Here is a 13,449-nt window from a genome sequence, read left to right on the forward strand (position 1 = left end):
ACTGTCACATTAAGTTGACAGTATACAACTACTTCGTAGTTTGAGATAGGTTAAACTAATTGAGCAGTAGAATAATTCTTATAGATTCGTAAATACATACATACACACAAACTTAGATATGAATATGATAATTGCCTTGCCTTGTCGGACGATAGCCGTCTCCCATTCAGCCTGATTGTTCTGTTTTACTTTCATCCCTGCATGTGTGCGGAGATATGTTTCCAGGACGTTACCGCGTATCCAGTACCATAGGACTTCTTAAAGTACCAAACCGTTGATCAAGAAATGAAATGATAGTGAGACATCAATATGTCATGGAATTTAAATGACAAAGGTTTGTGCAACACATTTTCCACTCTTTCGGTTGCCGCTGTAGGTTCCAGTGATAAGCACTGCAAGACGATTGGTACTATTTTGATAGCATGTTTTATGTCAGAGTATCTTGCTCCCAGAAGAGATGCCATACTCATGGTTCTGTCAAAAATAACGGAAGCCCCTTCTACCTCTGGGAAATATATTCAACTCGTAGATGGGACTCTGACAGGCTGACCTTGGAGTAATGGTAATTAAGGGGTGACTCTACTCTCACCACAACTCCAAAATTTAGGAACAGGAGGCTCAACACCAAATACAGTTTAATGTCATACCCAGGATATACATACATACATACATACATGGTGATGATGGCCGTCCACTCGTGACCGAGGAAAACCATTGCCGACCTTCAGGAACATTGTGCGCTCTAGGACTAAATTGTATTTTGCATTTGCGTCTCCGTTGGTGGCTAATGAGCCCTGCTCTTGACAAGCATATACGACTGCAAACATTGCAGACCAAGCTTTCTCCATTCACTATACGAGCCGTGCACTTTCGCGTAGCTCGCTTAAATTCTTCATGCTGCATACGTGCTCTCTCAAAAGTGTCGATCCCCTCCTTATCCAGCTTCTTCCAACTGTGGCAATGACAGGCATTGTTCTCCCAGTCAGTCTCCTGCATATCACAGGCCTTTAATGAGGACTTGACACAGTCCTTAAATCGCAGCCTTGGTTTCTGCCGGAGTCTCCTTCCATTCACAATTTCACCATATAGCATCTGCTTAGGAATCCTGCTATCCTTCATTCTGATATACATACATACATACACACACACATACATACAAACATACATACATACATACATTTTGGCACTCCGTCGCTTACAACGACGAGGGTTCCAGTTGATCCGATCAATGGAACAGCCTGCTCCTGAGATTAACGTGCAAGTGGCTGAGCACTCCACAGACACGTGTACCCTTAACGTAGTTCTCGGGGATATTCAGCGTGACACAGTGTGACAAGGCTGACCCTTTGAATTACAGGCACAACAGAAACAGGAAGTAAGAGTGAGAGAAAGTTGTGGTGAAAGAGTACAGCAGGGTTCACCACCATCCCCTGCCGGAGCCTCGTGGAGCTTTAGGTGCTTTCGCTCAATAAACACTCACAACGCCCGGTCTGGGAATCGAAAGTGTGATCCTATGACCACAAGTCCGCTGCCCTAACCACTGGGCCATTGCGCCTCCACACATACATACATACATACATACATACGGACATATACACGCATGTATACATACATACATTCACACACGTCCATCCACCGCTCATCTACCCCTGCATACATAATACATACACACACATACATGCATAATACATACATACATACATACATGCATTATTCACACCTACTAGCTCGACCCGTGAAAAATTCACGGAAAACAAAAAATGTAAGCATCCGTAAACAGTGTACTGGCGCCATGAGAAATATTTGTGTATTATGAGCGTTTGTTTTTACGTTCTGAGTTCAATTTCTGCCGAGGTCGACTTCGCCTTTCTTCGTTTCGAGGCCAATAAATTAAGTACCAGTTGTGTACTGCAGTCGATCTAATCAACTGGCCTCCTCCCCACGAAAATTTCAGGCCTAGAAAAGTATATTGTGATAGTTACAAAACATAGAAAGTAAAGTAACAGCAATGAATAAATAATCCAACCAAAATATCTCAGTTACACAAACGCAAACGCAAACGGAATTGCTATTTAACATTAAAATACATCGCACATATTCAAAGAACCTTCTTGGTTTAGTGGTACGGACTTTTTCTGGTATTCTTTTATTCTTTTACTTGTTTTAGTCATTTGACGGTGGTGGCCATGCTGGAACACCACCCTTTAGTCGAAGAAATTGACCCCTTGACTTATTCCCTGTAAGCCTGGTGCTTATTCTATTAGTCTCTTCTGCTGAACAGCTAAGTTACAGTGACGCAACGCACCTACATCGGTTGTCAAGCAATGGGACAAACACAGACACAAACACACACACACACACACACACGCACACGCACACATACATACATACATACATACATACATACATATACGACGGGTTTGGAAGTAGTTGTGATGCTGGCTGGGGAGAGATCCAGTAAGCGCCTAACTGGTGTAATGTGGATGTGTAATGATCAAGCGGCTGGTGTGGTGGTGATGCTAGCTGATACGGGGGTCGTCCTCACAGTACTTCATGGTAGACAATATTTTGTGTGTATGCCACACCACGTTTTTGGCCTTGTCTGTTATCCCAATTGAATATCATAATTCTTATGGGAAAATTTACGAAAAAACAACAACAGACGAGGACAGGTGGTGTAAACAACAAAAGGATGTATTAGTTTAACGCTCGGGAATAGAGAAAGTCTTTAACGTTTCGAGCTACGCTCTTCAACAGAAAGAAATAAGGAGAAAAACAAGTAGAGAAAAAATATAAATGTAGTGGTCAGTGACCTATCATGGCGACTGCTGGACAGAAAGTTCACACAGGAGAGCAATTCTTACTTTGATATCGTTCATAGCTCGTGCTCTTGAAAATCCGACATATAATTGGCCATGAGAAAATATCAGTCGAAGCAAATGTATTCCAACTTTTTCAAATGTTTGCCCTTGAGCCTTATTAATTGTCATTGAATATGCAAGTCGAAGTCGAAACTGAAGTCTGTTTAGTGTGAATGGAATATTTACATCACTTGGGCTAAGTTTAATTCTGAGAATTAGAACTGTATAACATCTGTTGGATCCAATGATACCTCTACACAATGTTCATGAAGTCTTTGCACTTTCATGCGAGTCCCATTACATAATCCTTGACTGATCGAAAGATTTCTTAGCAGCATTACAATAGCCCTACATTTAAGTTGAGGCGATGAGGAGGCATACCGGATGGAGTGAGTGAGTTTATGAATTCAAATGGATAGTTCTGAACCTCCTCTTCATTATTGCGGGACACTGAATCTGTGTTTAAGTACGTTTTAAGTGCCTCTGGTATTTATTGCAAGACAGAATATTTAGGAGATAAAATTACCCCTTTTTCCATTTCTTCTGGCGTGCAGTTGGTGAAACTTTCTGGGTACAAATGTACAAATTGAAATGCAAAGGAACGAAATAATAAATGGATTTATGAATGAAAGTTTGGTAATTGCATTTATTTCCACCACGTGACAATTATTATTGCAAACATGTTTTAACTAACCTAAGCTACACACACACAAATACATTCATATATATGTCTTGAGTTGTATTTGTAATTCAAAGAGGCCAGCCTTGTCATATTCTGTATGAGGTTGAATCTCCCTGAGAACTACGTCACTGTTATGCATGTCTGTGGAGTACTCAGCCATTTGTGAGTTAATTTTATCCTCGTGTGGTAATGAAAAGTGAAATTGACATCCAATATTTGCTGTGTCTATGTATCTAGATTTGAACTTTTCTTTGGATTTATATATCTACTATCTCTCTCACTTTCTTACTCTTTCACATCCTTTTCTCTTCTCTCCCGCTTTTGATTTAACAATGTGTATATGTATCTATGTATCTACTTCTCTTGTGATGTGATAAACATTTAAAAACACAAAACGAACGCCGTATCCACCCACTGTCTCTTTCACTCTCTCTCTTTCTCTCTTACTTCCTCTCTATCCTCCTCTCTCTCTCGCTTTGCCACTTCTTTGAAATAAGTGCGATGCACAAAACAGGTACCTACAAAAACAAAAAAAAAATAGCGTATTAATATTATTGAGGATTATTAATGGAGCAATAGGATACATACCAACCCGTCTGAAGCAAAGTATGGACGAACATGAGTTTTGGCGGGTGAACGCAAATCATTAATTTATACACTACAAGTGATCACGATATCTGAGACTATAAAACTCTTCAAGGCCTTAAGTTTTAACAGGTGGTGAACGAAGCAAGATGCTGTCCTTCAGAACCTTGCCACCAAGCAGGTGACCGGTCAAGATATATTCTCAATTAACAAGAGAAAGAGATGAACATGCACACATATTAGGCGCACAAGTAGTGAATATGTTTCTGTTGAGTCATAAAGATAAATAGCATAAAAGATGCCAACTTAAGATCTAAGAACTCTGTTTTACGATGCTGTGAGGACTGATTTATGAATCTATGAATCTATGAATCGCCTGCGTTGTAGTTATGCATATCTGCATATATGTTTGTTTATATTTATTATGTATAAATTTATGTATGTGCACTCACATATACATACATACATACATACATACATACATACATACATATATATATATATATATATATATATATATATATATATATATATATGTATATATATATATATATATATATACATATATATATATATATATATATATATATATATATATATATAGATATATATATATATATATATGTACACTCCTAACTATGTATGTATGTATGTATGTATGTATGTATGCGTGTGTGAGTGTATGCCTGCATGCATATGTGCATATATGTATGTATGTATAGACGAACAATTATTCTATGATGATGAAGGGAAATAACCCGGAAATCTCGAAACATATTGCTTTGAGCTGAATAGGTGTGCTTAATGCCCTTGTTCGAAAATATATGGACACAGATCGTGTCATACAGCCAGCTGGAGACGATGTCTCCTGGGGCTAAATTACAGCAACATTCATCCTAAGCCAGAACTGCCATGTTATGTTGGCAAGCAATCTTTAATTTTTCCAATCCGAAATCGCAGCACTTATGGTGTCTTCTGCACCCAACACAATCCTTTACTTACTCCATTTCTTAGTAAATAGAGCCCGTCGTATTATCTTTAGAGTGGTGTCTGTTATTCATACTAGGCAGCTTCCCTAGTCCTATCCAATTCCTTATCTTTCTCCAATTTGAACAACGAGCAGTGTATCTCAGCACGGATAAGGTTCGCGTATTCATTGGTAATATTTCATCTTGTTAAGGTGGCGAGCTTGCAGAATCGTTAGTACGCAGAATTAAATGCTTAGCTCTATTTCATCTCCTGCTACGTTCTGAGTTCAAATTCCGCTGAGGTCCACTTTGCCTTTTGTCCTTCGACGTCGATAAATTAAGTACCAGTGAAACACTGGCGTCGATTTATTATTATTATTATTATCATCATCATTATTATTATTATTAAGGCGGCGAGCTGGGAGAATCGTTAGCAGGCTAGGCGAAATGCTTCGCGGTATTTCGTCCGTTGCTACATTCTGAGTTCAAATTCCGCCAAGGTGTACTTTGTCTTTCATCATTTCGGGGTCGATGAAATAAGTATCAGTTACACACTAGTGTCGATGTAATCGACTAGTCCCCTTCCCCACAAAATTTTCAAGGCCTTCTGCCTAGAGTAGAAATTCTTCTTCTTCTTCTTCTTCTTCTTCTTCTTCTTCTTCTTCTTCTTCTTCTTCTTCTTCTTCTTCTTCTTCTTCTTCTTATTATTATTATTATTATTATTATTCAGTAGTTTTATTTTTATAACGTGCTTTCACTTCACTACCGAGCGCAGCTCTGTGCGCCTTGGGTATGCGCTGAGGTTTGCTGTGGTGCTCTTATGGTTACTGTATTGAAAGTGTTTTGCGTAGGATGTGTGCTGTGCCCAGTAGTGCAATTTTCTGTATGTTATATACATTTGTAAGTCCTGGTGTTTTTGTTATGCATTTATCTGAATATTTTTTTATTATACCTAAGGCACCTACTATAATAGGAATTGTTTCTGTTTTTAGATTCCACATTCGAGTTACCTCTATTTCCAGATCTTTGTATTTTGAAAGTTTTTCCATTTCTTTTAGAGAGACGTTGTCATCTGCTGGTATTGATACATCAATTAGAAAGCATTTTTCTCTTCATGATCTTTGACAACTTTATCTGGTCTATTGGCCTTAATTTCTCTATCTGTGTGTATTGGCATATCCCAGAGTATGGTTGCTTTCTCGTTTTCTGTGACCTTTTGTGGCGTGTGTTTATACCATCTTTTTTCTGTTGTTATTCCATAGTGTTGGCATAGCTTCCAGTGTATATAGGTCCCTGTTCTGTCGTGTCTGTGAATATATTCCTTCTTAGCCAGGACTGGGCAGCCAGAGATAATATGATTTATTGTTTCTTGTCCATCTCCACAAACTCTACAGTTACTTGTTATGTTTCGTTTCATTATACGTTTTTGGTAATTTCTGGTGGGGAAGCTTTGGTCTTGTGCAGCAATTAAAAATTCTTCAGTCTCTGCTTTGAGTCCTGAGCTTCTCAACCATTGCTGGGATTTTTCTCTGTCTATTTCTTTTGCATTTAGTTTAGCCCAGTATTTACCATGTAGGGGCTTTTCTTGCCATCGTTTTATCATGGTCCGTTGCTGTTCTAGTTTTAGTTTGAATTTCATTTGTTTTATAGCTTTTGTTGTTTCTTCTTGTATTTTTGCAGTCCTATGGTGGTTATTTTATAATAGTTTTCCAGCTGTATAAGACCCCTGCTACCTTCTGTGCGTTGTATATATAGCCTTTCTATGTCAGATTTTGGGTGATGCATCCTATATCCTGTCATTATTTTTCTTGTTTTTCTGTCTATTTTAGATAGTTCGTTTAGTGTCCAGTTAAGGATGTTGTAGCTGTAGCTTATAACTAGGACAGCTAAAGTGTTGATACCCATTATCTTGTTTTTAGCATTGAGCTCTGTTTTTAGTATTGACCTAACTCGTCTATAGTACTCTTTCTTTATTTTTTCTTTCATTTGTGTATGTTGTATCCTATCTAGTTCATTGACTCCTAAATATTTATATGGTTGGCTTTCGTCTAGTTCTCTTATTTCATTGGCCTTATCTAGTGTTATATTGCTACTTTTAACTAATTTTCCTCTTTTCAGGGTTGCTTTGGCACATTTTTCTAATCCGAATTTCATATCGATTTCCTTGGTAAAGCCGTGTACTGCCTGTAGTAGTGTTTCTAGCTATTTGTCATTTTTTGCATATAATTTTAGGTCATCCATATATAAAAGGTGGCTGACTGTTTTTCCGTAGCATTTGTAACCGCATCCAGTTCTATTTAGCAATTCAGTTAAAGGTGTGAGTGCCAGGCAGAACAGGAGTGGAGATAGCGTGTCTCCCTAGAATATTCCTCTTCTAATGGGGATGGCTTTCGTTTTCACAAGTCCTTCTTTTGTTTGGAGCTGTAGCACTGTCTGCCATTTGTTCATTGAGTGCTCTATGTATTTTATAATAATTGGTGCCACCTTGTTTATGGCTAGTGTTTCCAGAATCCACGTGTGGGGAACACTGTCGAAAGCCTTTTCGTAGTCCACCCAGGCCATACTGAGGCCTTTCTTCTTTCTGCGGCTGTCTTCAGTTATGGCTTTATTGATCAATAATTGGTCTTTACAGCCATATGAGCCCTTGCAGCATCCCTTCTGCTCTTTTGGAAACAGGTTGTTATTTTGCAGGTGTTTACTCAATCTCTGCGATATTATTGCAGTAAAGGCTTTGTAGATCGTAGGGAGACAGGTTATAGGTCTGTAGTTTTGTGGTTTCTCCGTTTCCGTAGATTTGGGGATTAAGATGGTTTTCCCTTTCGTGAGCCATTCAGGCATTGTCTCTGGTTCTGCTAGTATGTTGTTAAAGTTTTCTGCCAGCTTTTTATGCATTCCTGGCGGGTGTTTTAACCAGAAGTTGGGGATCTTGTCGTGTCCAGGTGCCTTCCAGTTGCTTAGTCTTTGCAGTGTCTGGGTGACCTCTTCAGTTGTTATAGGGGCCCAGAGTTGCTCAGGTGCTAAGTTCGTTGTTTTAATGGTCCTTTTCTGGGGTTATTGTTGCCTCACCGACCATATTTGTTTCCAGAATTCTTCCAGTTCTTCTGCTGTTGGTGCTGAAGTAATGTCTATTTTATTTTTACCCAGTTCTTGGTAGAGTTTTTTTGGGTTGGATTTGAACTGTTTGTTTTGTTCAAAGAAACGTTGGCGTTTCTCATACCGGCGTATCCTTTGTGCTTTGGCAAGGATGTCTTGCCTTAGTTTTTCTTTTGCCTCAGGTAAGTCTTTTTCTGTAATGCTGTATTTGTACAGTATTTTTGTTTTCTTCTTGTTACTTAGTTGTGTTGATTGTCTACTAATTTCGTTGAGAATCGATAAATCTTTTCTCTTTTTTGTAATTTTGTTCTGGATGTTATTTATCCACAAGGTCTGTTTGGGTGGTAGAACTCCTGTTCGGATGGGTTTGAGTGAGTATCCTGCTTCTTTTGTGGCTGCAGTGGCTGCCGCATATATTATGTCATTTAGCTCAGTGATATTGCCTGTTGTTTCTGTGGTTGTTAGTTCCGTGACGGCCAGGTTTATGCTATTTATTATTGATGTTGTTTTATTGTCTAGTTTGATTTTTGGGAGATATAATCTGTGGTCCATTCTAAGATCTGTGGTTTTCAGTTCTTCGGTTATTCTCATTTTCATAGTATCGTAATTATTAGGTTTCCCTTCGTTATTCCCAGGCTTTAGATTTGTTTTGCCTTCCTTTTCATTCATATGTTTGTCTGTGGTGTTCTGGATTGGTGCTTTTTGTACACTATTATACATCTCTACAGTCTGGGTTTGTTGCTTTTTGTTTACTTCGTTTTTGCCTGAAATGTTACGTTTGTCCTCGTGTTCTGCTATCGCAGTGTTTATATTATTATTTGGCATTGCTGTGTGACTATTATCTAGATTTTCCTGATGTATTTTTCCTTTCAATTGTTCTATTTCTATTTCTGATATCTTTTTTGCTTTTAGAATATATCTTCTTATGTTAGCTAGTTTGTTAGGGTTCATTGTTTTATCGAGGTCTTTATTTACATTATTTTTCTTCCATATTTTATATGTATGTGTTGTTGCGTTTTCGTTTTTGGGGTAGAGCACTGCTGTGAAATAGGCGTGTAGGATCGAAATGTATTCCTCACGTGTCCATTTATGCCGTTTTGGTTTTGTTTGCGGGACATGAGGAACAACGTCCGGCCCTTTATTTTGACGGTCATCGTTTTCGTAGGGTACCGGATCGTTCATTTCTGTTGTCAGATTGTTTTGCACGTTCAGATCTTCGTATTTTTTGCGTAATAAGCTTACAGTACGCACTTCTCGGTTGTTATTCTTGGGTGGAATAATACCGGTGTTATTTAATCTGTTTGTAAGTTTTTGGACATGGTGTTTGGGTTTGGAGATGGTCTGAATTTTGATCTAACACGTGTGTTTACGATCGCTGTGCGGGTAGTGGAGGTATCAAGTTAAAATACATCATTATATTTGGAAAAATAGAAATAAATTTCAATGAGTATTACTTACTCGGATATAGTCCAACCCTTTGTCAGCTATTTTTTGGCTCCATGCGATGTCTTTATTTCTGATGTTTTTGGATAAATTTCGGAGCAGTGATTTATCGTTCTCACATGTTAAACTTCCCCGGTGTCTCCTTTCTGTTAAACTTCCCCGGTGTCTCCTTTCTGTTAAACTTCCCCGGTGTCTCCTTATGTCAAACTTCCCCGGTGTCTCCTCTTCTTCTTCTTCTTCTTCTTCTTCTTCTTCTTCTTCTTCTTCTTCTTCTTCTTCTTCTTCTTCTTCTTCTTCTTCTTCTTCTTCTTCTTCTTCTTCTTCTTATTATTATTATTATTATTATTATTATTATTATTATTATTATTATTATTATTATCATCATCATCATCATCATCATCGTCATCATCATTATTATTATCATTATTATCATTATTTTTGTTTGGAAAAAGAGAACGTTTGTTCATGACTCGTAAGTTTTCTTTAAAATATCTTTTATTATTATTTGGTATACGAATTATTGTTTGACTGTTTGACTAAATAAGGTAGGTCGCTTTGCTTGTAGTTCGCTTTGCTTGTAGTTCGCTTGTGTGGCGAAAACTTCGCTCTTGAAAAACGAATTTTGAAATTCAAAATTTATTATTTAGTATTTCAAAGCAAAATGTAACACTAGTGCTTCCCAAATCGAGTGAAGAAATAGCTGTTGGAACAGCCATTATGACATTTTTTTTACCACCTGTAATTGATATGGTCGAGAGACAAATCACAGGCAACAACAATATCAAGAGGAAAAAAACAACAACAACAGAAGCAACAGCAGCAGTGACGAGCAGGATAAAATTAATGACACAAGTACGAGCGCTACTGCCAATGCAAAAATTAATACAACCAAAATATCGGCCGTTCTTATTTCTAAACAAACTGGGTTTCGCATTCGTACAACTATGTCGTAGAAGGAAGGACGTTAAGGTGTCAGAAAAAAAGGTTAGAGATGCAACAGCACACCTTACAAAGAGTGACAGAATAATATTTCTAAACACGCCAGAGGAAATAGAGGAAGACACTAAAAAAGTATTATACACAAATGCCTGATTGGCACTACTCTGGAGGTAGCAAGAGCAACATTTAACAAAGTAAAGTGAGTGGGCCTGCAGAGAGGCAGGTCCATACGGTCCAATAACGTCGTGGAACGCTGGACGTGAAGGCTGGTCAAACAGTTCGGGGTCTAGTTTGATCCACATCTCCTAGTGGAGAAAACATAGGACAACGTAACGATCAGGGTGGCTAGTGTCACTCAGAAATAGGCTGTGATTAAGCTGTCCCTGACAAGTCGGGCAAAGATGGCGAATGTTTACCTCACTCCATTATATATTATCGTCTGTCCCAGTTTACGCCTAACCAAATTGGAACGCGCGCTCTTCCTCTCTCTGTGAAAGGGAGGCGTTTCACTAGTCAGGCGCTTCATTTACTGTTAACATCCGTGAAATGGAGGACTGGGCATTATCTTAGGGATTCCTTCTGCTTTCAGGCTCCACATTCAGGTTGTCTCTATTTCCAGATCTTGGTATTTCGGCAGATTATCTGGTTCTTTTAGAGATACAGAGATAGATTACCATCTGTCGGGACTGATATGTCGGTTAGAAAGCATTTATTTTCTTGGTTGTCCTTGAGAACAATATCTGGAGTATTAGAATTGATCTCTCCTCTATCTGTGTATTGTAGCATATAGTTGCTTTGGCATTTTCTGAGACTTTTTCTAGGGCATACTTATCCCATATGTTTGGTTGCTGCTAATTTACTTTCATTGTGCTATTGGTGGCCTTTTCTCGGAGTCTTATTAACCCTAGTGATACAAGTATTACCTCTATTGATGTAGTAGACTAAATAGTTAATAGAGTGAATAGCGATCATTTCCACGAGGTGCGGTTGAACACAACATTTGTTCTGAGATGTACAACCTGTTAATTCCTCCCTCATCTTCTGCTGCTTAATTCTACTTTTTTCTCTCTTTCCTTTGTTTCCATGGTGAGGTAGTTAATGGGGTTTTATCTCGATAATTTGATCTTTCATACTTCTAATGAACTTTTTTCCTTCTTGTAAACTATGCTTTGAATAAAATGGGAAGATAGTTAAATGTAGTTTAAAGCAATAAAATTTAAGTATAACAGGCGATATCCTTTATGGCTAAAAATAGAAGAGCTACAACATAAAGTAATGAGATTTTACCCACCTCTCTTAATGCAGATTACATCTGTCTAATACACTGGTTTCAAGTTTTGGGATAAGGCCAGCAATCTTGGGAGAAGTGCTAAGTAGATTACATTGACCACACCAGTGCTCCACTAGTAGTTATTCAATCAACCCCGAAAGAACGAAAGTTAGTCTCAGCGGAATTTGAAATCAGAACGTAAAGACGGACGAAATGCCGCTAAGGATTTTACGCGGCGCGGTAACGATTCTGTCATCTCACTGCCTTACATCTGTTTAATATATTAGGCTGTCAGAAAGCGGCAAAAACTGGCAGAATCGTTAGCACGCCGGGAAAAATGCTTAGCGGTATTTCATTCGTGTTTACGTTCTGATTTCAAATTCCGCCGAGGTTGACTTTACCTCTCATCCTTTCGAGGTCGATAAAACAAGTAGCAGTTGACCACAGGGGTCGATCTACTCATTTGTAACCATCACCCAAAATTTCAGTTCTTGTGCATACAGTAGAGAAGAGTAGGAATGTAGTATTGGGCGGCGAACTGGCAGAATCATTAGCATGCCGTACAAAATACCTAGAGGCATTTCGTTCGCTTTTACGTTCTGTGTTCAAATTCCAGCGAAGTCGACTTTACCTTTCGTCTTTTGGAGTCGATAGAATAAGTACCAGTCGATGTAATCAACTTACCCGGCCTCCAAAATGGCTGTCCATAAGCCAAAAATTGAAACGAATACATTAAAATGTCAGATAATGTTTTTGATTTTTTTCCCTGCTTCGCACTTTTAAAAAGCGTAAAGATAAACGATAAACCAAAGTGGCAGGCAAAGAACAGTGCTATAAATAAACCATGAAGCACTACGAAAAAAATATTAATTCGAATAACATTGTAAAGGATTAAAAGAGACAGGTGGGTAGGTTTGTAGGAGGGGAGGTGGCTGGAAACGAACATATTTTCCTGACAACCTAATAGAACTGAAATCTCTTCCAAACCATAACAGCTAATGTAGTTATGTCCCTTCGACCGCTCATTCATCTCCACCTCCACCTATCCTCAGTCATTATAAGTTCCTAAAGTGCTAGACATAGCAGCCATTTATTCTACACACTATACCATTGTCATCTTAAACACAAAATGTCGCTATAATTTATGTTGGAGCAGACCTGAATTTAACTAACCATTAGCACCAGCACCACTACCACCAAAAACAGCAGCAGCACCAAAACAATAATAATTACAACTACAACAATTGCAAGTATAAAATCAACTGCAGCAGCAGTAGCAGTAGCAGCAGCAGCATTTGCGAGCTTAAGAACTGTTGTTATAATAAAACACCTGCAACCATTGTAATTAGAGTTACTATGGTAATTATGATGAATGTAAGGGCGATAACTCTAAATTCTTGGAACAAGTTGTAGCAGGAATCGAGCTATCATCGACAAACCAAACTCACGAACTTAGTCTTTCCGGCAATGACCATCCTGTCGTATTTTCAGGACTACACCGTCTAATGAGTCTTTTCTGTTTTCGATTCTTTCCTTCTTTCTCTCTTTCTTTCTTTCTTTCTTTCTTTCTTTCTGCCAGAAGTATTAAAGCGTCGGATGGATTGCATA

The 13,449-nt window shown here is 38.4% G+C and overlaps 1 protein-coding gene across 1 annotated transcript in view; it reads right to left on the reverse strand.

Annotated features, from left to right (window-relative positions):
* Positions 1-4,397, reverse strand: part of LOC128250800 (uncharacterized) — a 28,005-nt gene extending 23,608 nt beyond the window's left edge. Inside the window, exon 1 of the mRNA XM_089340925.1 lies at positions 4,132-4,397. The gene's annotated coding sequence lies outside the window, so the exon portion shown is untranslated. The remainder of the gene's footprint in view (positions 1-4,131) is intronic.
* Positions 4,398-13,449: the final 9,052 nt, after the last annotated feature.

This window comes from Octopus bimaculoides, chromosome 24 (genome assembly GCF_046866305.1).
Source record: "Octopus bimaculoides isolate indiv1 chromosome 24, ASM4686630v1, whole genome shotgun sequence".
Lineage (NCBI taxonomy): Eukaryota > Metazoa > Mollusca > Cephalopoda > Octopoda > Octopodidae > Octopus > Octopus bimaculoides.